The 26,556-nt window shown below is 36.0% G+C and overlaps 1 long non-coding RNA gene across 1 annotated transcript; it reads left to right on the top strand.

Annotated features, from left to right (window-relative positions):
- Positions 1 to 8,806: 8,806 nt before the first annotated feature.
- LOC110790405 (uncharacterized) lies at positions 8,807 to 13,701 on the top strand. Its single transcript, XR_002533788.2, has 4 exons — positions 8,807 to 9,482; positions 11,864 to 12,069; positions 12,285 to 12,668; positions 13,451 to 13,701. It is a non-coding gene; the product is annotated as an uncharacterized lncRNA (long non-coding RNA).
- Positions 13,702 to 26,556: the final 12,855 nt, after the last annotated feature.

Genomic DNA, 26,556 nt, shown 5'->3' with positions numbered 1-26,556 from the left:
TTGATCTTCTGCTACTATCAATACTTTTCATTAATTCTAACGGATTAATTTGCTCCTTCCTGGATACCGCTTTGTTTCTATGAATCCAAATAGACCAAAGAACCAGAACAACCTCCATAGCTCGTTCGCTTTGTTTTCCATCCTGATTCCAAAGGTACAACAACAAGTTCTTAATCCAATCGGCTATCTTTATTGGAGCAACAACAAGTTCTTATTCCAACGAAATATGTGATCTTCAGGCTCCTTTTCTTGTTTGCAGAATAAACAACATTCCTCTGTTTGAATACCTCTCTTTCTTAACCTTGTTATGAGAGAGAGAGTCTTATTTATGACTTTCCACACAAAGACTTTCCACTTTGGAAGAAGGGTGGAATGTCATAGTTTCTTCTAGAACTTGTGACGAACTTGATGCTTCTTCATATCTTCTTGATCTCCTACAATCAATGCATATATGGATTTGGCTGATGGTTTCCCTTGATCCAATCCTATCCAATGATATTGATCCGGACCCGAATGTTCTGAAATATGAGTACCTAGAATCTCTGTAGCTGTATATTTCATGAAAATTTGCCAAATCTTCTTAGCATCCCATTTCCTGCTTCTTGAATGAAACAAGTTTCTTACTCTACTGTATTCTCCAATAGAAGAAACATCTTCTCGAACTGGTTGCCACCTATTTCTTTGTATCAGCGTGTCACCACAATAAATTACCTTGTTGAATCCCTTACCTTCACTCTGAACACTTTTGTAAACACGGGAAACCAAACTGTGAGGATTGTGATACATCCGAATGGCTTGGTTTATGATGAGAGTTCTTGTTGTAGGCTTCAATGTTTCGTAAACCAACACCCCCCGTACATCTCGGGAGTTCAAGGAATTTGGATCAATTCTATCATTTCAAATGAAATGAATGTATCCAAACGCAACCTGAGCTGTTTTTGAAGTCTTCCACCAATACCACATAAGAAGTAAGTTCATCTTCTTCGTGATAAATTTTGACAAGAGAAGACTGACATGAAATTCACACAGAGCACTGCTAGGATTCCATTAATCAGAAGAAGGCATCCAATAGGAGAATAAAGCCAAATGTTGCCAGCTCGAATTCTTTTTTGAAATTTCTCCGCAAGGGGATCAAAATCCTGACAGATCACCATCTATTTCAATATTGCACCCTAGATATCTGCCGAGTTTTACTGTACATGGAGTTCCCAAAATTTGTTTCAGCTTAATCTTAACACGCGCGGGTGTATTAGGGTTGACATGACATTCAAGTTCTCAAAATTGATGGCCTCCCCAGTAGCTGTGCAGAATGCATCAATGGTATCTCTTATTTGCTTGCATGATTGCTTATTCGCCTTGAAACAAAAGAGAAAATCGTCAGCAAAGAAGAGATGCGAGATGCATAGAAGGAACTTGCCTTGTGATTCTGATCCCTTTTATTCGATTACCCTCCTCTAGAACAATCATCATTTGTGATAGAAGTTTCACTACCAAGATAAACATGCACGTGATAGTGGATCTCCTTGCCGTAGCCCACACTTTGGCTTGAAAGTTGTCGAAGGTTCTCCGTTAATCAGGATCGAATATGACATTGTCTTTATGCTTTGCATTATCCAGTACCTCCAATAAGACGGAAATCCCATGCTATCAGAAGCCATTCTACGAATTACCACTTAAAACGATCATACTCTTTGTTCATGTCAGTCTTAAGAACTTCCCATCTTTCCAATCCTCTCTTCCTTCTCTTCACATACGTGAAGATTTCATGCGCCAGAAGACAATTATCCCATATTAGCCGCTTCAAAACGAATGCATTTTGATATGGACCAACAAAATAAAAATACTCAAAAGATCTTATCATCTATCTCGAAGAACATTCGATGAAAAGAATATTAAGATTGGCAAAGCAAGATAACTAAACCTATGCAACAAGTGAGAAACAACACTCACGTTGTAGCACTGGAAATCAAGCATAGCTTTGAATTCCATGAACTGTTTTAAATATGGGTTTGAGGCCCATGGTTGTAAAACATTAGGGTTGAACATTTATCATATATGAAATGTATTTTCATATTCCATTTAATCTTGGTTTAGTATTAAATGATGAGTCCCTTCAAATTTGACGATATATTCAAGATAGACTGTCAGGACCAGTCCTGTGACTAAGAAATGTCTATCAAGTGAACTTGAATGTCAAAAGTTGAAAATGGTCCCTGGTCGGAGTTTTCTATAAAGATGGACGCATAGAAAACGTTAGACGACTAGAATGCAAGATGACTAGTAGTTCTGTTTCTTGAACTATGTGGACATGGCAATGTCATAATCATTTGCATAGATACTTACTTTGGGAAGACTAGTATCGGACAGACCTATGAAACTTTACTGTAAGAGATGAAAATATATCATAAGTAAATTTCATTAAAGTTATTAGACACTAAATCCTCAATACCCGAGTGATTTGAGATTACTTGTTTGAGAACTGGTTACTTTGACGTTGACCAACCGTCGCACCGTAAAAGGAGGCTATAAAGGAAACGCTCAGGTAATCGCCTATCAAACGAAGTCTAATATCAAGATCGCAAGATTGGGATTGTCCTCCCATAAATCGGGATGAGATGCTTAAAAGTTGTACAAGGCCACTCGGAGAGCTAGAAACCGTAAAATGCATGGTCGTGCTCGGATGAATCATAGGCTATGATTATCTGTTTATTTGATCAGTTGAACTCTGAAACCGAGAAACACCTCTGGACATAATAAGGATGACAACTCTTACCTTATGTTCAAGTTCAAGCATCGAGCGACAAAGGAATTAGGAAATGCACACTTGTCCCTAAGGACAAGTGGGAGACTGAAGGAAATAATGTCCATGGTCCAAGTATGCATTTAATATTAAGTCTAATAAATGCGGTTCAGTATTAAACAAGTTAATAATTCAGTGAGATCAAGTGAGCTGAATGCCTAGCTAGAGGCCGCTTCAGTTCAAGTGGAAGTAATGATATTAATCCACAGCTTACTCTTGACTGAACCCGTAGGGTCACACAAATAGTACGTAAACGGATCAAGTATTTAATGGCATTAAATACTCCATCTATGGATATTCGGAATCGACGGATCTTGGTTTCAGTGGGAGCTGAGATCGTCATAAGCAAGAAATGAATACTCCGGAAACGATGATATTGCCGGAAACGGAAATATGGATCGTATCGGAAATATGAATATTATCCATGTAACACCCCAACTTCTAAAAACCATTAATTAGGTTAATTATCTTTAATTAGCAGCGGAAACCCTAATTTAGTCGGAGCGTCACTTGCCGTATCTCCCTCGTGGGAAATACAAGGCGACATAACCTTTTTAAATTACTAAATAAACTTTAATAATAAATATTTTTAACATCTGATTAAACATTAATATTAAAATCTAACTCAAATCATGAAATCAAACTTAGACTTTAAATAATACATCCCTTTATTGCTAATGACATAGTTATCTTTACTAAACATCGATCGTGAATTTGGTGGTTGCATCCTCACTCTAAGGCATCCTATGATCTTCTTCGTACCTAAAACAAAAGCAATATCGTGAGCCGAGGCCCAGTAACATACTACCCTAACAGCGTAACCTCATTTCAATTCATTTTATTTACTTTGCAATCAGGGAGAATAGAACATAGTAAAACATTTTCATAAATGAAATAAAACATCATTTATAACTTGAAACTTTGATAGTTCCCATTATCTTTCTTAAAACCTTCTTTTTTCTTGGTAACTGACAAGTTAGCCTTGCGGGACGTCTCCCACCTTGCGATAGTCCTCAAGGAGCACTCTCCCTTGTTGGACATACGCCCGTACCTAAATAGTTTCTCTTTTAGCTTGCGGTAACCCTCAAGGAGCACTCTCCCTTGTTGGGTGTCCCGCGGTACGGCGGTACGTGCACGACCTAAAAATAGTAACCCCACTAACTGCCAGAACCGGTTACACTTTTATTTATCATGTTTCGTATCTTATTCGTAACTCATCATTCTTATAAAATCATTCATAAACACATTTGAATATCATCATGCATAAAACACACTTTGTAAACACAATTCATATCCCACAATCCATTAAAACATATCATTATAAACATATTTCATAAATTCATAAAAACACAGTTCATAAGGGGATTGTGGGTGTTAGCAATAGATGTTACCTCAACCGTAGTTTATACTTCCTGTTCGATGGATCGTTCTTCCTGAACTCCGAGTCCAATTTCTTTCAAAATATTAAATAATTGAATTAGTTACTAATATGGTAATAATTTAACTTAGAAATTTCGATTTATTATAAATAACGAATTTTCAAAAGAAAAGTTAGAAATATATAAATTCATAGTTTTAATGAAAATATAATTAAACACCAATTTTAGTAATAAATATAATTTCATAAATCGGTTTTCAGGAAATATATTACTTGAATTTCATAAATTAACGAAAACCTTATTTAAATCAGATTTCATAAAAATTAATATTATTTTAAGTAACCATTTTATTTCATAAAACACTAAGATTTAGTAAATGGACCAAGGTGTCAAAAACTTACATTGGGAAAATTGGGCTAAGTGATTTGGGCTTGGCTTGAGAAATAAATAAAACAAAGTTCCTAAATGGAACTTGTCTTCTTTTTCTGGGAAAGGAAACACGGGAGCAGGGGAGGGGAGGGCTCGAAGGAGGAGCAGAGGAGGAAGAAGGGAGACAGGGGTGGCGGCTGGGCGGCGTACTGCGGAACCACGGCTGAGAGGCGACAGCGGGGGTGGTGGTTTCGCGGCGGCGGAGCTGCAAGGAAAAGGAAAGGGGTGTTCGAACGAAACAGAGAAAAAGCACGGGAGGGGTGTTTCTTGGTCGAACCCGGGGCGGCGCAGCGGCCTATCGCCGGGGATTGAGGTGGTTATAAAAGGTGGTGCGGTGGCCTGGGGGGGGGTGCAGCAGCGACGAAGAAAGAGGGAGACAGAGGTGTGCGAAACAGAGAGGAAACAGGGGAAGTGGTGGTGGTGACTTGGGGCGGTCGACGCGGTGGCTGGTGGTTCGTGGGTTGGTGATTGGTGACGAACGGAGTGGTGGTTGAAGGTGGTGGGTAGTGGTTCGAACAGGAAGGGAGCAAAGGAACAAAATTTCAGATTTTGTTAATTTGATTTTTGCATTGAAATAATTCTGAAATTGATTCAATTTGTAATTAGGTGGATTTCTAGAAGAATAAAAGTTCTTGGGCTCCAAGGAAATGAATGTAGACTGGAATAAGGGAAGAGAGGAAGGAAAGAATGGCTTCCTTCTTCCATGTACGTGGAAGGCAAGGGAGGAAGAAGCAAATTGAAAATTTTGTCCTTTAGGGGCATTTTAGTAATTTCAAGTAGTTAGGCCAAATTTCTGAATTTTAATTGCTATTTTAGGAAATTACTAAATATATAAATGTTTAATTAAAACAAAGTCTCGTAAAATATATCGTTAACGAAAAATAAATAAATTTTCGTTTATAAATTTATCACTTAAAATAAATCGTAAAAACGTTTAAAATAACGAAATTTTTAAATTATTTCTAATAATTGAAACGAAATTACGTTAATAAAATATTATTAATTTTTAATAAACGAGTTTAAAAGTTTCGGGGTATTACAATCCAAGTCGTAGATGTTGTCGGAAACGGAAACATGGTACGTATCGGAAAATATTATTGGAAATGGAAATATTGCCGGAATCGGAAATATTGCCGGAAACGGAAATATTGTCAGAATCGGAAATATTATCGGAATCGGAAAATAATTCCGGAAACGGAAATATTAAATATTTGTTCGAAACGGAAATTAATTTCGGAATCGGAAATATTAAATATTGGTCGTATCGGAAATGAATTCCGGAACCGGGAATTTAATCGGAAGCGCATCGTACGAATTAGCATCGGACGAGGCTTGCCAGACGAAGGCCCAGCACGAAGCCAGACCCGCGCCCAGCAAGCCAAGCGCCCAACACGAAGGTCACAGCCTCGCCAGGCCCAGCGCAAGGCCAGGCCCAGCAAGGCCGTAGGCGCGCGCGCTGGAGCGTGTGCTCGTGGGCTGCGAGGCAGCGCCCACTCGTATGGGCCGCAAGGCATGCGCGGGTGCGTGCGTCCCTCGTGATCATGCGACACTCGTGTTCGTAACGAATCCTAATCCTATCGGAATTCGTGCAATGATTAAATCCTAATCCTAATAGATTAAATTTATTAATTAGAGTTCAAATAAGATTCTAATTAATAAATCCATGTCCTAGTAGGATTATAATTCCTTTCCATAAACTCTATAAATATAGGCATAGGGTCACATATTTAACAGACGATTATTTGAAGTATTCAAGGTAAGATTTTTAAGCAAAAATCAGCCAAACACTTGCACCCAAATAGCCGAAAATCTAAGGAACCTTAAGGGCGATTCTAGTTGGTCAAGCTTAAGGCGGATCCGGACGTGCTGTGGACTATCTACGGAGGGACGACACTTGGAGTCCTAAAGACTTGTTCTTGTTCGGTTCGGGCGCAGCTAGGGAGGGCACGCTACAAAGTGTATGCATCTGAATTATGCTAAATGATTATGTGTTAATAATATGTTTCTTGGCTTTATGGTTTTTCCGCATGATTTATGTTTATTCATATGTATCATAACCTAACACCTTGCACCATTCTTCTTTTGTAATCTCTTTTGATCTCTTAAGATCTAAGCACCATCTATCCACTTTATACGTTCTCCTTCTCCTATGCTGAATAGGGTTGGTTTCAAGGAGTATTAGTGTAATAGCCCGCTCAAAATACCTGCTTAAAACTAGAATAATAGACTTATGCGGAAGCCCGAAAGGACCGCACGAGCAATTACTTAGAATCGTCCCCTAGGCCCAGGCTCGGGGGTGGAGAAAATACAATGAAGTGTTATTAAAAATTAGATTACAACTTTACAGATATAAGTTGACGTTTTACAAATAAGTCCAAAAGCAAGTCATAAGATCTTCCAAAATACTAACAAACCGAAAATAGTTATTTCCACACATATAAGTCATATTACACCATTAGTTACCAAATATAGCTACAAATTCACTCATCATTCATCTATATTTAAGACATCAGTATTCACCTGCATAGCCACAACCATCTGCCCCACAGGGACATGTTCAAAAAAAGAAAAAGAAATAACACAAATCAACATACGTTGAGTACACAAGGTTTTAATAAAAATAATAATAGGTGATTGAACACAAGTTTTGAAATTTATATCTTATGACATTAACTTTGAGAAGAAAACATAAACACTTTTATTTAGTTTTATTTGGGGAAAGTGAACACAATTAGAGAAGGGTCACCACAACCAATTGTCTCTAAATGGTGGGGGTCGTCACCCTCCTATTTACCATATGCTTGCAAGACTTTTAGGACGCGTCCTAAGGGCACCATGTCCTGATATATATGAGCACCACGCCCTGAACACCATGCTCGATACAAATGTTGTTAGTCACTAATGTACCACGCAACACATACATAGCTACTTTTCCCCAAAAATAGTTATGTAATCAAAATATCCCATCGTATTCATGAACTAACTTTCCTTGGATGTAGCTCACATATTATTCAAAATATATCTTGGAGGAAATTCGACAATGTAAACATACTTAAGGTACCATACTATTTAAGAGGGAAACCAATTTAATTATAGTACATGAAAAGAACTTGCACTCACTTAAGGAATAAATTTTTTTTTTGGTTAACCCATTGTAATATCAGGCAAATATACATATGTAAATAGTTCCTTATATCAAAATAGATTAGGAAATACAAGTAAAAGAAAACTAAACCATCCTCCTTGGTATCCCTACAGTTAAGAAGTCAAGAGTAGACAAATAATAATTTATTTTGAAATTCTATGTCAATTATTTTTATTTTGTCTAAGAAAATAAAATAAAAACCTGGTTGATTTCATTTTCAAATCTTGGAATCAATAGTTTAATTAATAATCAATTTTTAAAAGTTTGTTTTGGGAAACAAAGTTAAAATGTATTAACAAAAAAGTTTTTCAGACATACCTTCTTCATATATAACCCAAATGGTGTATTTCTTGAGCCTATCCTCTAAAAATTTTGAATCCGAACAACTTTTGTGAAATAGCATTTTTGCTAAAAATGCCCAGAAATTGAGTAAATTATATTTTAGTATAACTGGTCCAACAAACAAATGATCCTTTTTCAGTGGTCATAATTATACTGATCACCAAAATTGAGGGCCCAGTGTTTTACTGACCACAAATAATTCCATGTGTGTAATAGCTTGAATTATTTTCTTACTTGGACAGTTTTCTAATATTACGAAAATATTTTCTAAAAATTGCAAAATTATTTACTTTGTTTAATTCCGAAAACTAAATTTTAGGCCCGGGCGATATTTTGCAATGATAACACGGAACCCGTAATTGCTTACTCTTGGGTAGGGCTGAGCAAAATTATCTGAAAATCCGATTATCCGAAAATCCGATCCGTATTTGATCCGATTTTTTGGATATCTGATTCGAAATTAACTTTCGGATCAGATATCCGATCCGAAAAAGCGGATATCGGATAGTAATTCAGATATCAAAATTAGAATTTTCGGATATCCGATATCCGAAAAATTATCCGAAATAAGATGTTTTGGGCGAATAAATATTCTCAAAGCCCATTGTTCTAATATCCACTGCCCATCTACTATTTTCCTCACCTCCCTAGACCTCAGCCGCCCAACTTCACTCCACCCTACCCAAAACCTAACCTGCTAACCACCTTTCTCCTTCATATTCAACAGTTATTCACAAAGTATCAATTTCCAGCATTAACAGGTTACTATCTTTTAAGTTTTATTTTCTTACTTTCCCTTCTCATAATTAATGATTGGCGATCTAAAGATTGATCAAGATAAGATCACATTTTGGGAAAAAAAATGAAATTAAGATTCCAAGCACTAGCAGAGTAGCAACAACATATATAGATCTACGTTTTTTTTGTTATTTGTTGTTGCTGACATCTTGTTGTAAATGAATCGATTTTTTGTGGGTTTCATTTGTTAAGGGTTTTAGTTGTATTACTTGCACATTTTCTCAAGCATCGATTGTAAATTTTGAATTAATCATCAGAATTTTAATGTTGAATTGGTACTCTTTGAAAAGGAAGAAAACTAGTAAAGCATTTCTCAACAGCTTTGTTGGATATCGGATATCCGTCAATATCTGATCCGAAAATTTTCGGATATCGGATATCAAATATCCGAAAATTTCGGATCAGATACGGATATCATATTTTAGGTTTTTCAGATACGGATATCCGATCCGTAATGTGATTTCGGATCGGATATCCGATCCGTGCTCAGCCCTACTCTTGGGCGAAACTAATACCAGTACCCAAAACCCTCGCAAATCAATGTTCAGCGGGAGGCCATGGCCGGAGTCCATTTAGAAGTAAAAATCAGGTATTGCACTCTCCCTCCCTCTCTCATTAATTTTCTTCTCTCAATGTAGTCGAATTCTGATAAAAAAATTGATTGCCGATTTCTGCAATTTATTCTCTTCAATGTGGTTATCAATTTTTGTAAAATTTGATTTATAAATGATCAAATTCTTTGTGAATTGTTGTTGATATTAATCAATTGATTTAACGATTTATTGATTGAGGGAGATTGAATTAATTTCATTATTCCATTTTTCGAATATAAAACTATAATTGAAGTGCTACTACTGAGGGAAACTTTGGGAACCTTAGAAAAGCATTGATTTGAAATTCAACCCTTTGTTCATCAATTTTAGAATTTCACGCAATTGTATCTTTTTTTCCAGCGGAAATTTCTCGATTAAATATTCTTCCATTGACCATAAATTCCAGGAGCGTACCTCTGATGATTAAATATTCTTTGTGAATTGTGTGGAACCTGTTTTCATCATTTGAATTATACATAGCTTTATTTAGATATGAATTTCGGGTGTATTGTGGTTGTAACTGTTTATATAATTTGCATTCTGGTGCTTATATTCATGTTCTATGCTTGGTTGGCTGGTTGCACACTATGTGTCTATGCTTCACAACCTAGATGCAGATCAGAAAAAAGTAAGAATTTACTGTTTAATTGATTAGTCGGACTTTATATCATGTTGCATTTCTGCTTATCACATGTTTGAAAATTAGTATTTGCTACTAGCTAGCTCGTAATACTTTCAAATTATTTCTGATTGAATATGATTGCAAGAAAGTTTCTTTCTGTCATAACTATTTACAAGCCTGTTAGATTACAAGCCTGTGAATTATTAAGTTTGGCCTAGAACACGGCATCCCAAATATTGTTGCAGGCTTGTAAAAAACAGCTTCTGAGGGTATGGCTTGTATGAGCTTGTGCACTTACACTAGCATAAAAGCGAATAGATAACATCAGGTGTGAGGGTATATATTACTAGTACATGATTATTGTTATTTAGTTTCAGTTTCCTATTTAAGTTAAGATATAAGTAAGTTGGCCTAATAAATGGAGATATCAGAAACTAAACCAAAAATTCAGTGTGCATGGATATGAAACTTAAACCAAACTTCGGGTTGTATGAGCTTGTGCACTTGCACTAGTAAGTTGTTGCAACAGTAAATGGAGATATCAGAAATTAAATCAAAACTTCAGCATGTATTGATATGAAACAGCCTAATATGAAGTATATACTTTGCATCATTTGTCACATAACTCATTCCATATTGCTAGCAGCTGTGTTACTTCGACACTCCTCTTTTGGGCTCATACCCGTGTCGACCCGACACGACACTGATCCGGGTATGGAATCCGTACCGGATCCTTGGTCGGTCAGTCAGACATGGCTTGTCAGCCCCTGCTTTAAGAAAATATCCAATCTAGTTTTAATTAACCCTAGATGTGTTAATTAGGAATAAAATTCACTTTGTTTTTTGTTTAAAGCATGGGGCTACTTTAAGAAAACTTTTTCAATTCTTTTTTTCAAAAGAAATTTAATTGTTATTTTCTTTTTCTTTAATTTATTTATTTTTCTAGTAATTTTTTTCCATGTCCCCGTACCCATGTCTAAAATTAGGGCAGGGTCCCCGTGTCTTGAAATTTTAACTTTACCGGGTCCGACACTCGGATCCATACCCGTGTCCGACACCCGTACCCGAGTCCGAGTAACATAGGCTAGCAGCTAGGTCAAATGAGATATTCTTCAAGTTGGCCACTTTTAGGAAAAATAAATGGTATAATAACTAAACAACACATGTTCAACTTGTGATTTGCAAGAGGGCAGCAAGATTAAACTTCTTTTTTGATGTTTTTGCCGGAGTACCAGATGTCACGCTGTTTAACAGGTACCAAGGGTCAGGTTTGTTTCTCACTGAAGTCAAACTCAGTTAGCAGACTACATACACTATCTAGCTAAGCCAGACTCTAAATTTCACTCAACATGCCCCTGTCAGATCACCCATGGATATGGACACGGATAGTGACCCAATCATAGGATATTTTTTTTCATAAAATAGCATAATTTGACCAGTAGGACCTGAACCATATCCCGGTTTGCATTACAAGTTGATTTAGGGTAAGGTCTTAGGTTTCAGAATAATTGGGCTACATGACGTTTCTGGTGATGGAGTTCCCTTTGCTCTGCTTGGAGAAATCGAAGATTAACAGTGACGACTTGACCTGCCCTTGCTTGGTTGATTGGTTGATTGGTTGTTCCTTGCTGAATTGACCTACTCTTGCTTATTTTTGGCTGATATAACCAAGTGTTGTACACTTGTTTTGTCACGTCTCTTTTTATTTGATCACCTAATAACTAAAAAAGACCTAATCATTGTTTTTCTCCATAGGTGGGTTGTGTTTATCTGTGCCGGGTATAATAAGAGCTAATAGTGGACAAAGATGCGTGGTTGGATGTCATAACAGAGTAGATAAGGAGAGACTAAATATCGGAACACAAGTTGTTATTGATATGACTGCTGAATCTTTGTAGTGCAGATCAAGTGATACGCATCAACGCGACAACGCATATCCCTGCATCATCAAGTTCTTGGAGGTACGTGCTTACCAATATGTCATATTCTATATCACAACTCTTTTACTTTAAAAGTAGTGTCTCATGCTCAAGTTCTTGCGGGTCTTGTGCTTCCAGTACTCTATACTAAAGCAGTACGGCTCATTAATGGGGTTTAGCAAATACTTCATAATTTATTGTATTTATTAATAGCTTTACTGTGTTGGTTGATAAGTTTAAGTTCTTTGTGCAAACAGATTCTCATTTTAACGGCAGTAAAGATTCGATTTGGTGCGAGAAGTCACCATGCCTTTTGCAGTTCACATACCCAGAGTTGAAACTTTTGCCTTTAGGTAATTAAAGAGGCAGCAACCTTTGATGGCAACAGAACCGCAGAATCATGTTCAGTTTTACACGAAACAGATATATGGGTGATAACAGTCGACATGCTGTACAAAATAAACAGAGAGGATTAAGGATTCCTCTGTTTAATGAGAACAGTTCTTCATGGGAAACTAGATATTTTGCTCATTTGGGAAACCAGAAAAGTTGATCATGGAACAGTGACATATTTGGAGAAAATAGACTTCCTTCTAAGTAATCTGCTGGAAGCTCACAGTGTTTGGGTCAATGATATAGAGGTAATTGTGCAGCGGACTTAATTTTGCTCTCTTCTCTGCAAAGTCTTGTAAGAGGGACCTAATGTTAGTTAGCATATTCAATGGATTTAAATAAATGTTGTGGTTATCTGACAACTTGTTACGCCACTAGTTGGAAATCGAATTCAACTTGTTACTGAGATGCATCCTACATGACCTTATCTGACTTTAGGACACTGTTCAAAGCTACCTTGAGTTGCTCTTCTGAAGATTTGCAGTTGCTTGTATAGTGGAAAATGTTGGGGTTATCAAGTAATTAATAAGATGAGGTGGTAAAGTTGTAAGTCTTTGATGAATTTCAATTCCCAGTCCAAGAAATCTTGCCATGTTGCTGTACTTTCTGGTTATCGATATCTCATCTTGTTTTTCAGATGTCAGTGTGTCTTGTGACTTGTTTGCAAAAAAATAATAATACTTGTAGCTGTGTATTCCTTTAGTTTTCAACTGCTTGTATTATGTGGAATCCAATAATTTAAAGCTTCTTTATGCTAGTGGTTATAATACCTTTGGTTTTCCCATGGGTAGAAAACAAACACAGTTAAGTAGTTAACATTAAGTGTAATAATCTTTACTTAATAAATTTGTTATAAGATGAAGGAACGCGTTTCCACTAGTGGAATAACTTGATTTCCATTTTCTTTCCTAGTTGAATAGTTTGGTGCTGTTTGCAAGTTCTCAGTAGTTAAAATTTGGTTATTAGGTCATATGACATATGTTAATACACTGAAGCTTACCGACCTCTCATGATGTTCCTGATATGGCAGGCTGGATTCTAGAGAGGGAGGGAAAGCTACTGCAGCAGCTTGATACAGGTTCGACTGATGAATGGATGGAATGACTGCCCATGAGCAACATAATAAGTTTCAAGAATAGCTATTGTGATAATTTACTTCATAAACGGAGCATTTGTAGAGTCATCAAATGTGCCCCCTTCAAATGTATAGGCCCACTTTCAGCGTAATACACGGACTTCTTTCCACTAGTTTATCAAAAAAAAGAAATATTTCGGCTCCAATAGCGCTTGGACTAAATGACCACTAATGTTTATTGGTAGTTGATTGCCCGACCCGATTTGAACTTGAATCCGATATAACCTAGATAAACCATTTTTTAACTCCTCGTTTCAACCAGAATGAGAGGGTTATGGGGATAGAAAATGTATATGATGGGATAATGGGTTTATCTGCCTTGGGTAATGGGGCAATGATGAAATTTTTTGGATTGGACTTGATTGCCTCGCTTATCCTTTATGTAAATATTTTTAATACTAACCTACATATCACAATGCCAAATACTCTAGAACATAGTTTTAAAATTCAAAACTCTCATTAAAAAAAAAAAAAAAAAGATTGAGATTGAGTTTGAGATGAGGATGGGTACCATATCTATCGTAGGTGGCGGAGATTGGGACAAGATCGACATGCATGGACGGTTATGGAGAGATCGATTATCCTCTGTACCCGCCCCGCCTCGTCTCGACTCTTGAAGTCATCTCTCGCTGAATAAAGTAGATTGTGTGGGTGAGTCTTCAGTGCTCGGGTACAAGGGTTGATTGGTTGTCGATTATTAGGTGGATATGAATACCGAAGTAAATGATGGATTTAAATGACTTAATTTTTGATACGGGCGATAAACAGGGGTGGAAATAATTTATATACTATCAAGTTTAATTAGGAGAATATCTATAAACTCTATTGCTAATAATTGTAAACAACTATAGTTTAGGTTTCATTCAAAACTATTTTCCTCGTTCCACAATACATGCAACATTTCTTTTTGCACGTATTCCAACAAAATTCTATTCAAACTATAAACCATGCATCGCACGAGTACTATATTGGTACCATCTGATTTAATCAAGTATAAGTCACAAAACCATCTGATTTAATCAAATATCTCAATTAAGCTTCCAATTACATACCTCTTTCTTCTCAATTAACTTAATTTTTATTTAAAAACTTTAGACAAAATTACACGAATCTATTTATTAATTAATCAATAACAACATCAATTCCAAAATTTTATTTTTTCAGAGACTCAACTATACATTGTAGCTAGTATACGAAGTGTTTAATCTGAAAAATAAACTATATGGATTTTACCTGGATGGAGAAGCATCAAATCGTGGTTCATTATAATATTTTATAAAAATGAATTAAAAGTTGGGTACGAAATGGAAGTAAAAGGATTCTCTTGATAACCTCTAGCCTTTCTTTTCCATAAGTCTGGGAGAGATTATGTTTGAGTGAGAAATTTAGGAGATAAAATAATATGACAACTAATATACTTGTGGCAACCAAATTTGTTTTTTTTTTGGGTTATAAAACAAGATATAATCCAACAATAAAATAACAAAAAATAATTTTGCTGATAAGAGAATAATTTTAACAAGTTCAATTTAGGTTGATTAAATCCAATAATACAATTAATAATTCAATTTTTTCCCACAATTATCATTATTAATCTAATTTTTGGGTACGCATACATACTCCGTATATGGTACCAATAAGGTCTCTTTTGGTACCAACTAGTTGTTGGACCGCGCGCTAACGCGCGTGGTCCCCCAAGATATTAAAATCAATTGCCAAAACTAAATTAGCAAACAAGCAAAACGATTAGGAGAGAAACCCCGGAAAAAGGAACTTAGGGAAAAAAATAACAATTGGAAAGATTACATGATTCATTAATACGTATGTTAATATGTTAGGGTTGGATATATCTACGTAAATAACAATTTCCATCAATTTTGTTGCATTCCCGTGATACATAAATCTAAAACATAGTACTTCCCGTTGGAAACTAAATAATATTAATCATAAGATATACTGCTCCTTCAAAGTTTATGGAGAACTAAGATTTGGCTACCTCTCCTCCAATTCTTTAAAATGGCTGGACTTCATCTCTAATTCTTTCAGTTTAGTGTTTACTTTCTAGCACTGTTTCTCTGTTTCTTCAATCGTAGCTTCAAGCTTCCTTTCTTCTTCTTCAACCTTTAACCATCACGCGGGTAGTATTTAGTTGCAAACCAACACTCAATATTAAAAATAGAGTAAATTTATGTGGTATCCCGGTAGAATGGTTTTCAGCTGTAGAAATTAAGCCACTACATACCAGGAAACACCCAGCAAATCCATCAGCCTTCTCAATCAACTCATCCACAAGAAGACCAGAGACATTGTTATCTTGTCCAAGCAATGAAGACGAGGGGTACATATTGGTCCCTATTCCAAGTCGCCATCCAGTTCCCTTGGCAATGGCAAGGTGATCACTTGTAGGTTGGCAATGGAAATAAGAAAAGAAAAGCAAGATTAAAGAAATATGGGATTGCATTACCTATTATCATATTTACATTGATACCAAGATTAAGGGCTTTACTAATTGTATCAGCACTGTCATGTCTGGGAGGGTCAAATAAGGGCAATAAACCAACAAACTTCCATGGACCTCCTGGACTCTCTTTTGTTCTCTCCGGTACTTCTTACAGAAAGACAATAACAAAAGATGTACTTAGTCATCTCTAACTCACAGAAGAAATATGTGAGAGAGCTTCATGCACTTGAAGCATTGACATAGGGTCGGTCCGCCTGATGCACAAACCTGTGTCGCAACAGCTAGAGATCTGAGCCCACGATCAGCATAACTGTCAATAACAGCACGAACCTTCTTTTTGACAAAGATCGATGATCTGTAAATATATAGTAAAATGATACAAACTATGCAGTCTCATGCCTACAATGATTAGCACAATGGCGAGTTGGCTCTTCCATTTACATGGCTAGTTTTAATTAGTATGTAAACAAATAACATACCTGTTCAGGGGCACCTTTAATCAAAGTAAGCAAACTGCATGTACTTGATCTCCTTGGAAAGTTTCAATAAAAGAGGTTTTTCTAGCAAGTCTTACTTCATTTGATTTGGAGTAACTTCATCAGTAGAATCGCACTTGAACGTTACTCCCTTCTTTTCGTTTCCAGAGCGATTGAAATTCATGCAGACTTAACCTTTAACCTTTACCAAAATAAGTTGAGATAAATATACCCTTCACCTTTTTAGCTAAGCTCATTCCCAGTACATAATTCTCATAACCAACATATAATTAATTATTAGTTGAAATAGGAGAGCCTACGTGGGATTTGAACCCACATCTTTTGTGTATTTGCACAATGCTCTACCATTTGAGCTAGTAGGGTGATTAAAGAAAAAAGACCTGGTAAAAAACAATAGGCATTAGGAACCTCTGACTTGGATATGACAGCGTTAGTATTGTGGCTTATATTCACTACTTATCTGAAATTATGAGGAACAAACTTTGAAGTCCCTTCGGTCGTCATGAAAGAATGATTGACTCACGATAAGAGAGTTCCTAGGAGATGTTTAGGCCACCGATTTTTCAATATATAATAAACATATAAAGGAAATGAATAAAAAAAAGTTATCCAAGCTTCAAAATTTAGCCTACAAATTCAAATCCATTCTTACCTGAAGCTGCCATCACCCATGACACCATCTGATGTCCTTTGTCATACAAGTTCAACCAACTTTACGATCCTTGCATAAGTATCTTTTCAACGTACAAATCATCATTAGTAAAATAAACTTTATCCAAATAAAAACCATTTTCTAATCAGTAGCAGTGAAATCAATTCATTAAAATCAGGTTACTCAGCTATAAACATCCAATACATTTCTCCAAAATAATTGGAATATACTTAAATCAACAACAAAACAGGAATAATAACAGGATACCCATGCACCCAACTCTCAAAATTTGAAATTATGCTCTATATATCGACGCATCCCCATAGATGTGTGCAAGAAATACTATTTCATGCACCAACTACACCTTATTCTCAACCTCGAAAGGCGAAAAAGCTACCCAATTTTCATCTTTTCCTCCACTACTAACAATCAATCACATCTCAGTACCAACCACATTGAATTTGGCTTTTGTCAAATTATGCAGCAACCCCAAAAATTGAGAGCTCCATAAACTAAAAAAAACATCCAGAAAGTGATCTAGCTAGCACCGTAATAGTAACTGAAGTAAACACATTAGTTCATAATTCATTCCCCTTGTAAGGCGTAAGAGAATTCACTGTTTTATTTTAAAAAGTAACTGGATTAAATACATTAGTTCATGTTTCATTCCTTTCGTAAGGCGTAAGGCGATTCAATGTTTCATCGTACAAAAACTTAGAGTAAATACATACCATAGGAAAGTAATTTTAAGAACCAGAAGATCCTTTAACCTGACTGAGATACGGATCAGAAAAGAGAGGAAAGAAATGCATAAATTGAAAAAAACTGTAAGCATCAATGAATTCAAGATACGGATCAGAAAAGAAATGCATAATAGAATATTGTTTTGATACGGAGTCCCCTGTAACTCTGTAAGCCATCTTTCAATTCCTATCTTTTCTCAATTTATATTTATATTTTTAAGGGTTTTGCAGTGTCCAAATTCTTATCTTCTCTCAATTACTGAATTGTCTAGGTCTAGGCATTAACATTTTGATTTTAGGTTTTGATATAGGCTGCACAATTGGGCTTTAATGTTTAATTAATTATTAAAGTTTCTAATTTTAGCCTATATAGTACATTTTTTTCCTTGAATTTAAGTTTGAAGTTACACTGGTTGCGGTTTGTGACAGATAAAATTTCAGAAATGCAGGATTTTTTAAATTTGTCATCTGTAAAAGTCAAGATTAAACCATTGAGGAATTTACTCTTATATGATACTTCAAAAATCAACTGGGAGGAGATAAAATATAGAACCAATAACAGAACAAACAATTAAGTAAATCATCAAGAAAAGAAAATGAACAACTCACCAAAATGATTTAATTTCTCAACATCCAAAACTAAAGCAGGTTGTTTAGCTTCAGCGTAAATCCCAAAAAGCTTTGACACATTAAGCTCCACGGTTTGATAAAAGATCACATCATCTTCAAGCCATGAAGCAATAGAAAGCTCATCATTTTCAGGACCCTGCATATAACAAGTTTACATAACATTAGATAGGAAGGCAAGCAAGGAAAAAAAATATGCAGTGTAAAAACTTAACCTTGACAACAAAAATCTGGGCGAAGACACAAGTTAATGAGTACATATCCAGCCAGGATATTCACAAACTTCAATTGTGAAAGTGAGAAGATCATAGACAAAGACATTACCTGTACGAGCTCGTAAGAATCGTGTTTTCAATAGTCCTTAGTCGTTTTCTGCGCCGTGGTCCAGGGGACGGTGAGCACAAGAGCCTGTCTTGTAAACATATAATGTAGGCACATGATTATAAACAGAAAATATGTCGGGCGTAAGCATGAAACACTCAGTTGTGGACATAATTATGAATACCCTAAAGCCAACAGTATACCCATGTTTATGCAGTTCCGACAACCATGTTCAAACACCAACTAAAAGGAGCAGACCTGCAGGAAGAACAAAAAAGGTGGTATGTAGTTGCAAATTTTGACAAAAACTGTATCTTCATAACATCTATTCAAAAGCTGCTATCTCACTTATTGATCGAAAGGGTTAGCTGCACACTATGCAATATACATACAATCCATGTTTAAGTTAAGTTTCATTTCAAATGGTTTTTGATTTCCAAATAAGAAACAATAAGTTTCTGATTAGGTACCACATGCAACTCGAAAGAAACTGTTGCTGAAATACTGACGAAGTTACAAGAACAACATCACTATTAAGATGACCTTCTAAGTTTACTTGGACTTGAATGTAGCTCTTGACAACCTGTTGCAATGCGGACTAAAGACACCAAAAACTCCCAGAATGACGGCATATAGAAAACATGTGTGGATTATATTCTAAAAACAGTAGGCATAATGTTATGAAAGAGGTACGGGGAAATCTTAGACATTTATCAGATAGTATGCAAATAATTAGGTAATTAATTGACTTGATAAGCTACTATGAACATTCTCAAGAAATGAACCATCAAAGTTCATGCTCTAAAACCAAAGAAAGAAATAAAATAATATTTTAGAATATGATATAATAAGATTAAATTGGTTTATAGACAGTTGGGTTACCTCCCAAAATCAGCAGGAAATAAAAGGAAACGCAAAGGCTGCACTAATGCTATTATGAACATTTTGCACCTTAAAATTCTTTAGAAGCTGATGCATAAGAGTGAAAAGGAGAAACTTGTTAATATGAAGATGAGAACGGGGGGGGGGGGGGGGGGTGGAAGCAGAATAAACCCAACTGATAAACTTATGCAGAATAAACCCAACTAATAAACTTATTCAACTGATAAAATTATGAACCCAACTTACAACAAATTTAATTAGCCTGATTAAAGTGGCCAGTAGCCCGTGTCAGAACTCTCGACCTTGAGAGTGATGATTTTTCCGGTAAGAGTCTTGACGAAGATTTGCATCTGTACAAGATCACAAACAGATCAATAACTGTATAAATCATACTATATTGTCAAGACAAGCAACAATTAAACAAGCTTTTGATCCATTTATACCAGCAAATATTGCTAGTTAAACCACCTTTTAATTAAATCCCCTACATTGGTTTAAATAATGGGATATTCAATCTAACACCCAAATTGCATAAATAAACAATAAAAACGTGCAGATTAAAACCACTACCACCAAATTAACTACCTAAGAAGAAAATAATCAAACACTTTTAACACGATTCTTATCTAAAGAACAAACCCTAAATTGAGGACCGCATTGATGTTGATGAAGATGAACTCGGAGGAATTAGCGTTTTTCGATGAATAAGTCTTGCTGTGTGTGACGAAGTTGGAGAGAGAAGGAGTCTTAGTGTTCCGACAGGAAAAATTGAAAACGATCCAGGAGGTGGATCAGAAGAAAGAAAGGAAAGGAGAAAAGGGATAGCAAATTTTTTTGGAAATATGCAAGGACCAAGAATCGAACCTTGGTTGATTGAGCAAGGCTGATAGAGCTTTCAAAGGGAAGGAAAATAAAAACTTTCCTTATGAATAGTGAATTTCACCTAAATGTGACTCAATACACTATTGTTAAGCATAGTATTTTGAGTTCATGCATTTTAAAGGTTTGGGATATATTGGGGAATTAGATTAGTTTTTTTTGGGTATGTTTTGCTTGATCTGCGCAAAAACGTGGCTATGTAGAAAGGAAGCTATGGAGATGCAAATAAATTATGTCAAAACAGTGTGATAGCAGGTGGTATTAGTGTTGATAAACTCTTCTATATGTGTTAGTAATATAACACTTTGACCATAACATCTATTTGTGTTAGTAAATTATAATGTTTTGTCTCACCATATTTGTTTCCGGTGATCTAAAGTATTGCTCGGTGCTTTCAATCTCGTCATTAAAGTTTTGTATGTTGTTTTTCTAATGTGCACGAATATATTATTCATAATTACTCTATAGAAATTCTCCCTCCGTCTCTAAACGTTCTCCCGGTTCAGAATCTATTTGTGAGATACAAAAAGTCATAACAGGAAAAACATTTAGGGATAGAGGGAATGCTACTTAACTTTTCTACCGACATAAATAGCTTTTTTAATAACATAACATTTCGACCATAAACATCTAATCATAATACTAAATTGTGATGTCGCGGCTCATCGTAAACGTTTCCGGAGATCCAAAGTGTTATTTGGTACTTCCAATTTCATCATTAAAGTTTTAGTTGTTAATTTTTTACGCAAGCGATTAAAATCTTCATAATTCCTCTGCAGAGATGCGAATTTAATTTTTATCATAATTAACTTCTATAATAACATAACATTTTGACCATAACATATCTCAATATGTTAGTAATTTGGATGCCGCGTCACACATATTTGTTTCCGGGGATCCAAGTGCACGATACCCCCAGTGTAGTCACTAATGAATTTACGAATTTGATAGAATTATTTTCAAAATTTCGTCATTAGGTTGATAGGTCAGAATTTTTTTCAAAAAAAATATTGTTTTCGTGAAATTAGTAGATTTTTGTGAATTTTTGTGCATAATTGTTTACTTAATTAATTATGTACTTGGAAGGAGCTTAGTGGTGTGAGGGGGGTCGAAAAGACAAGTGTTTCCAAATCAATGGCTCGAACCACTACCCTCGCGGACGTGGAAATCAATATTAAGTAAACGGAGACTAACTGGGTGGACATAGCCTCTGGCCTATTTACTAGATCATGGAGTCGCCATTCAATTTTTAACAACAATGTGGAAAACTGACAAAATCCCATTATTGTGATACATGACTAACAACCGAAACTCAGGCTCACGTATTTGACCATAAGGCCTTAGGTTCCCTTGTTATCCCTGATGTGGAGATCGCTCAATGTACATCTACAGAGTAGGGATTGAGGGTTCGAGGGACATTTAATAATACCGATTTGTCCAGAGATTATCTTATTAGGCGTGATCAATAACAGATTATGTGAACAATTTATATGGTGATGAAAGCTATTAAATTATAATATAGTTTTGGCTATATTGCGGTTCTCAGGAACACTAAGCACTTGTCCTTGTTGGATTTCCTTTTAATCTTAGAACTTCCCGGAAACTAACTGAGCGCTCCTAGATCTTGATGCGATTCCTCTAGAGTTTTTCCTTAGATTCCCTTAGTTTAGGCTAGAGAATTGGCCATAACTTCGGCTACGGTGGGATAATTCAGGTGTTTAGGCGGACATAGACTCGATAATAAGAGTTAATTCGAGAAAGGCTATTACGGGCTTAGAGGCGTGTTTAAGGTTCAGTTAAAACTCAAGCTTAAAGTTAGTAATTCTTTGGGGTTTGGTACCGATTTCCGGATTTTCTAGGCCTGTATTTATAGTGAAACTGGCCATGTGAAGATAAACGTTTGAAGTGTTTGAATTTCACTGAAACTAAATTGCCAGCGCTAGAAAATTCTAGCACTAACCTGACCAGCACTTGAAAATAGCAGCGCTAGTAAGGATACGCCAGATGTGTTAGAATCCGAGTCAGCAACATCTCATCCTGGAATTTTATCTTTGCCGTGATTGGGTGAGAACCAAACTGCAGTGCCTCAAAAGAGTGGCGCTGGTGGCGCGCACTAGAAACTAGTGGCGCGTGGGTGCCATATGCTAGAATATTCTGGTGCTTGTAAAATCTATCCACGCGTCTTTCTAGATTCTTTCGATTTGCTCAGGAGTTGATCTCTTTTCACGGTTTTGTCTCTTCTACAAGATTGGTTGGAGTGAAACTCTTGTCTTTTATATTCTTCGAGTCCAAGATTAGGTCCTGGATTGATTAATTGTAATGCATTACAATCTCTTTCAATATATATCTTATGCAGTTACTATATTGGGTAATTGTTTAGACTAATATTTACAATAAATAACGATTATTATAAATAGAAATATGGATTCAGGGATCGCTTCAGTTAATCGTAGGATGTCCGTTGCTTGTTCAGGAAAGTGTTGACAAGTAGTATGTGTTTGGTTTAATCATTGAACTTACCGCTTCTGGCCAGGGGTCAAATGTAGGCGTCTACAGTTAGCCCCCTACTTTGATTGAGTCTAGTTAAAACGATGATCAAAGTATTGGTAGACGAAGTGCATCCAGGAATTCGATCTTGAGTGGACTGAATTTGTGCGAGGGTCTCACGAGCCCCGAGTGATAAAATTTGACTTAAGGGTCATCAATTGGAATGTCAACATTCCTCACGAGTCATTGGTAATATGTTGGCTTGAACTTAACCTTCTCACTAAGTCATTGAAGGTGTTCAGGTAGTGGATTTTTTCTTGAAAACTTGGGCTGAAAACTTTTGATAGTGGGAGGATTACCGAACTCCCGATCTTTAAAACTTGAGGTGGAAATTTTCGACTGTAGGAGAATCACCAAACTCCTAATCTTTAAAACTTGGGGTGAAATTTTTTGACAGTAGGAGAATCACCAAATTCCAGATCTTTCAAACTTGGGGTGAAAACTTTTGGCAGTAGAAGAATCACCAAACTCCTAAATTTTGGGGTCCTCATTTTTTAAAGAGAAAATGAACAACTCTACTACCTTATTTTTTTGAGAAAATGGGAAAAACTCGGAACTCTCGTTTGTTAGCAAACATAAACTATAATTTTCATTTTTTGATAAAAGAAATGAAAAACTCACAACTATAAATTCATTTTTTGATAAAATAAATGAAAAAACTCACAACCATAAATTCATTTTTTGATAAAAGAAATGAAAAACTCACAAATATAAATTTTTAGGAATAAATAACCGAATCGTAAAAACGCTTGAAACCGTTACCTGTAAGTGAGTACGGTTATTTCCCGAATCGCTAACGAGAATTTATTTGAAAAAATAATAAAAAAATATATTTGAAATACCTTTACTTCTCCCGCGGGAAGGGATTTTGGCAAATGAGTAACGGTTACTTGTAGTAGGCGAAGGGCGAAGTGGCTCGCTAAATTTATTCGTGGAATCTTCTAGCGCTAGAAAAATCCCGTGCTAGGTGCTGTAGCGCTAGAAAAATCCAGCGATGAGTTGACATGCTCATGATTTTTTCAGTGCTAGCCTTCTTTAAAACATGGGTTTCTGAAAATCAATTCGCCTTTTCTGCTACTTCTTCGTCAGAGTATTTCGAATTCTCTCTCAAGATTCTTGGTCGTTTTTGCTCCAATTTTGCTGTTTCCTTCACCAAACTTGTTCCCAAGTTATCCTACATCACTGATATGTAAGTAATTTTAGATTTTGCTTGAGTTTTGGTTCAATTTTGAGTAAAATTTGTATGAAAATTTATGCTTTGATTTGGAGATTTTTTTTATTTTATTTTGGCTGCATTCCTTGCAATTGATGTTTATAATATGTATAAGTGTTCTAGAATGTTAATTTTTGCAAGTATGTTGATTTTTGGTAATTTTGACCTTGCTCAAATTTAGCCCCCAAATTTTCCTACGAATTGATTTAAGGATGCAATGTAGGTGTTCTTGGCTTGTTGCTTACGATATACATAGTCTATGTATTAATTCATGATTTGGAGTTGTTTTGGTCAATTTTGCATGTATGGGTTTACTACCATTTTGAACTTAGTAGCATGTTCATACTTAGGAAACAAAATTGTTTGACTCCACCAAGTAAGACAAACTTGTTGTGAATTTGTGTACTCGAAAATTGGGAATAAGATGTGCTATTCGTTTGGTTAAGGTATGATGCCTCATAATTTTCGTGTTTGGTGAAAATAGTATGTATGATGGATACACTACGACTCCCGAGGACGAGGAGGATAGTTCCGACTTTATGATACTGCCCGGACGGGGGATATGCACCTAATGCGTCCTTTGAGGCGCGAGAGGACCGACACACGGAGTGGTCAGGCGACGCGTGCACCGCAGTGGTCTACTTCTAGGCCGTCTACTTCGCATCCTTCTTCGCGGGCGTCGACCTTTGGCAGGGGAGCGCGAGATCCAAAGGATGAGCCCGCATGACAGGCCCATAGAGTTCAACGTGGAGTACCTGCATTACGACTTGGAGCACGGCGTGGTGTCTTGCTTCTGGACCGGTGTGTCTGACTCGGACATTACGTGAGGATTAATAAACTCGATTAGGATTAATAAGGTCACATAATTGGTAGATTGTTGAGCCTTAATTAGTTGTTGCAAGTATTATGTGATGCATATTTTCTGCTAACTTGCGAAGTGGGCCATTAATTGATAATTGAATGGGTGAATGGTATATTGTAAATATATTGTTTTGCAGGTTGAAGAAAGTGACTAGTATGTCCCAAATAGGATAGCAAAAATGGTATGCGTACCATTAAATTTGAAAGTAAAACATGGTCCAAAGAACAATGGTTTTATTTAAATAAGGCCTCCGTACAATCAATTTGTTGTAATTAGTTCAATTATTGCAAATCCTATTTGGTGAAATGACGCCTCCCAAGGTGAAATTCAAGAACGAGTTTCTAATCCATTTTCAAGACGGAGTTTGAAGTTGAAGCTTCAAGATGAAGTCGGGCAATACTAGATCACAAATTTAATCTTATGCATGCTTTAATATATTTATTGCTTTAAATATGTCTTGATATTATGCATGAGATTGTGGCTTTCTTATGTTGCATGATTAAGGTTTTAGTGTAGGGGAATACATTTAAATACATATTAGCGCAACAGAATAATCCCCAAAGCCAGGAACCATGTATAAAGTACAGATTAACCAAACTTACACTCGTAGCGTGTTTTCCCTAGTTCAACGATTCACGAACAAGAACAAGAACTCCAAATGTCGCTCCTCTACTTGGTTCACCGACACGTTCAGATCCGTCTGGAGATTCGTAACTTAGACATCACTCAAGATATTTTAGCTTTTAGGGAAGAGCAGTTTGAACGGCGACAAAGAGAGAATTATCTTTGATTAGGTTAAAACTGATGTACGAAGAATTAGTTGTGTGTTGTGTTGGAAAAACATTAGGAGAGGTGGAGTGTTATAACCCTAAGGTTATAACATGACCGGCCAAGGCACAAGGCCTCAACCGGCCAGCTACACGCACAAGCCTACGAAGCAGCGCGCACAAGGCAACGCAGCCGTGGGCCTTGGGCCTCGTTGCTTACTTGCTGCCAGCGCTGCTGTCCGTGTAATACCTCGTATTTTTATAATATTTATAAATATATTTTATTATATTTATAAAGCATTTTACGATTAATTAGCATTTAAATAATATTTAAATGTATTTTATTTAACGTATTTCGATTAATTAGAATATTTATTATTTTAATTAATTACGAAACGAATTTAATCCTTGAGTCGGAAATTAAATGGGATGCAAATGATTTTTAAAGGCTTCGGGTTTTAAATAAAAAGTCTAATTCGTTTTATTAAACGAGCCCAATCAAAAGAGTTTAATTTAATTCCTAAGCTAGCCCAATCATTTATTTCCTAAG

The sequence above is a fragment of the Spinacia oleracea genome, chromosome 1, assembly GCF_020520425.1.
Source record: "Spinacia oleracea cultivar Varoflay chromosome 1, BTI_SOV_V1, whole genome shotgun sequence".
Taxonomy (NCBI): Eukaryota; Viridiplantae; Streptophyta; class Magnoliopsida; order Caryophyllales; family Amaranthaceae; genus Spinacia; species Spinacia oleracea.
The sequence above is the reverse complement of the archived record's forward strand: the minus strand, read 5'-3'. Positions and strand labels throughout refer to the sequence as shown.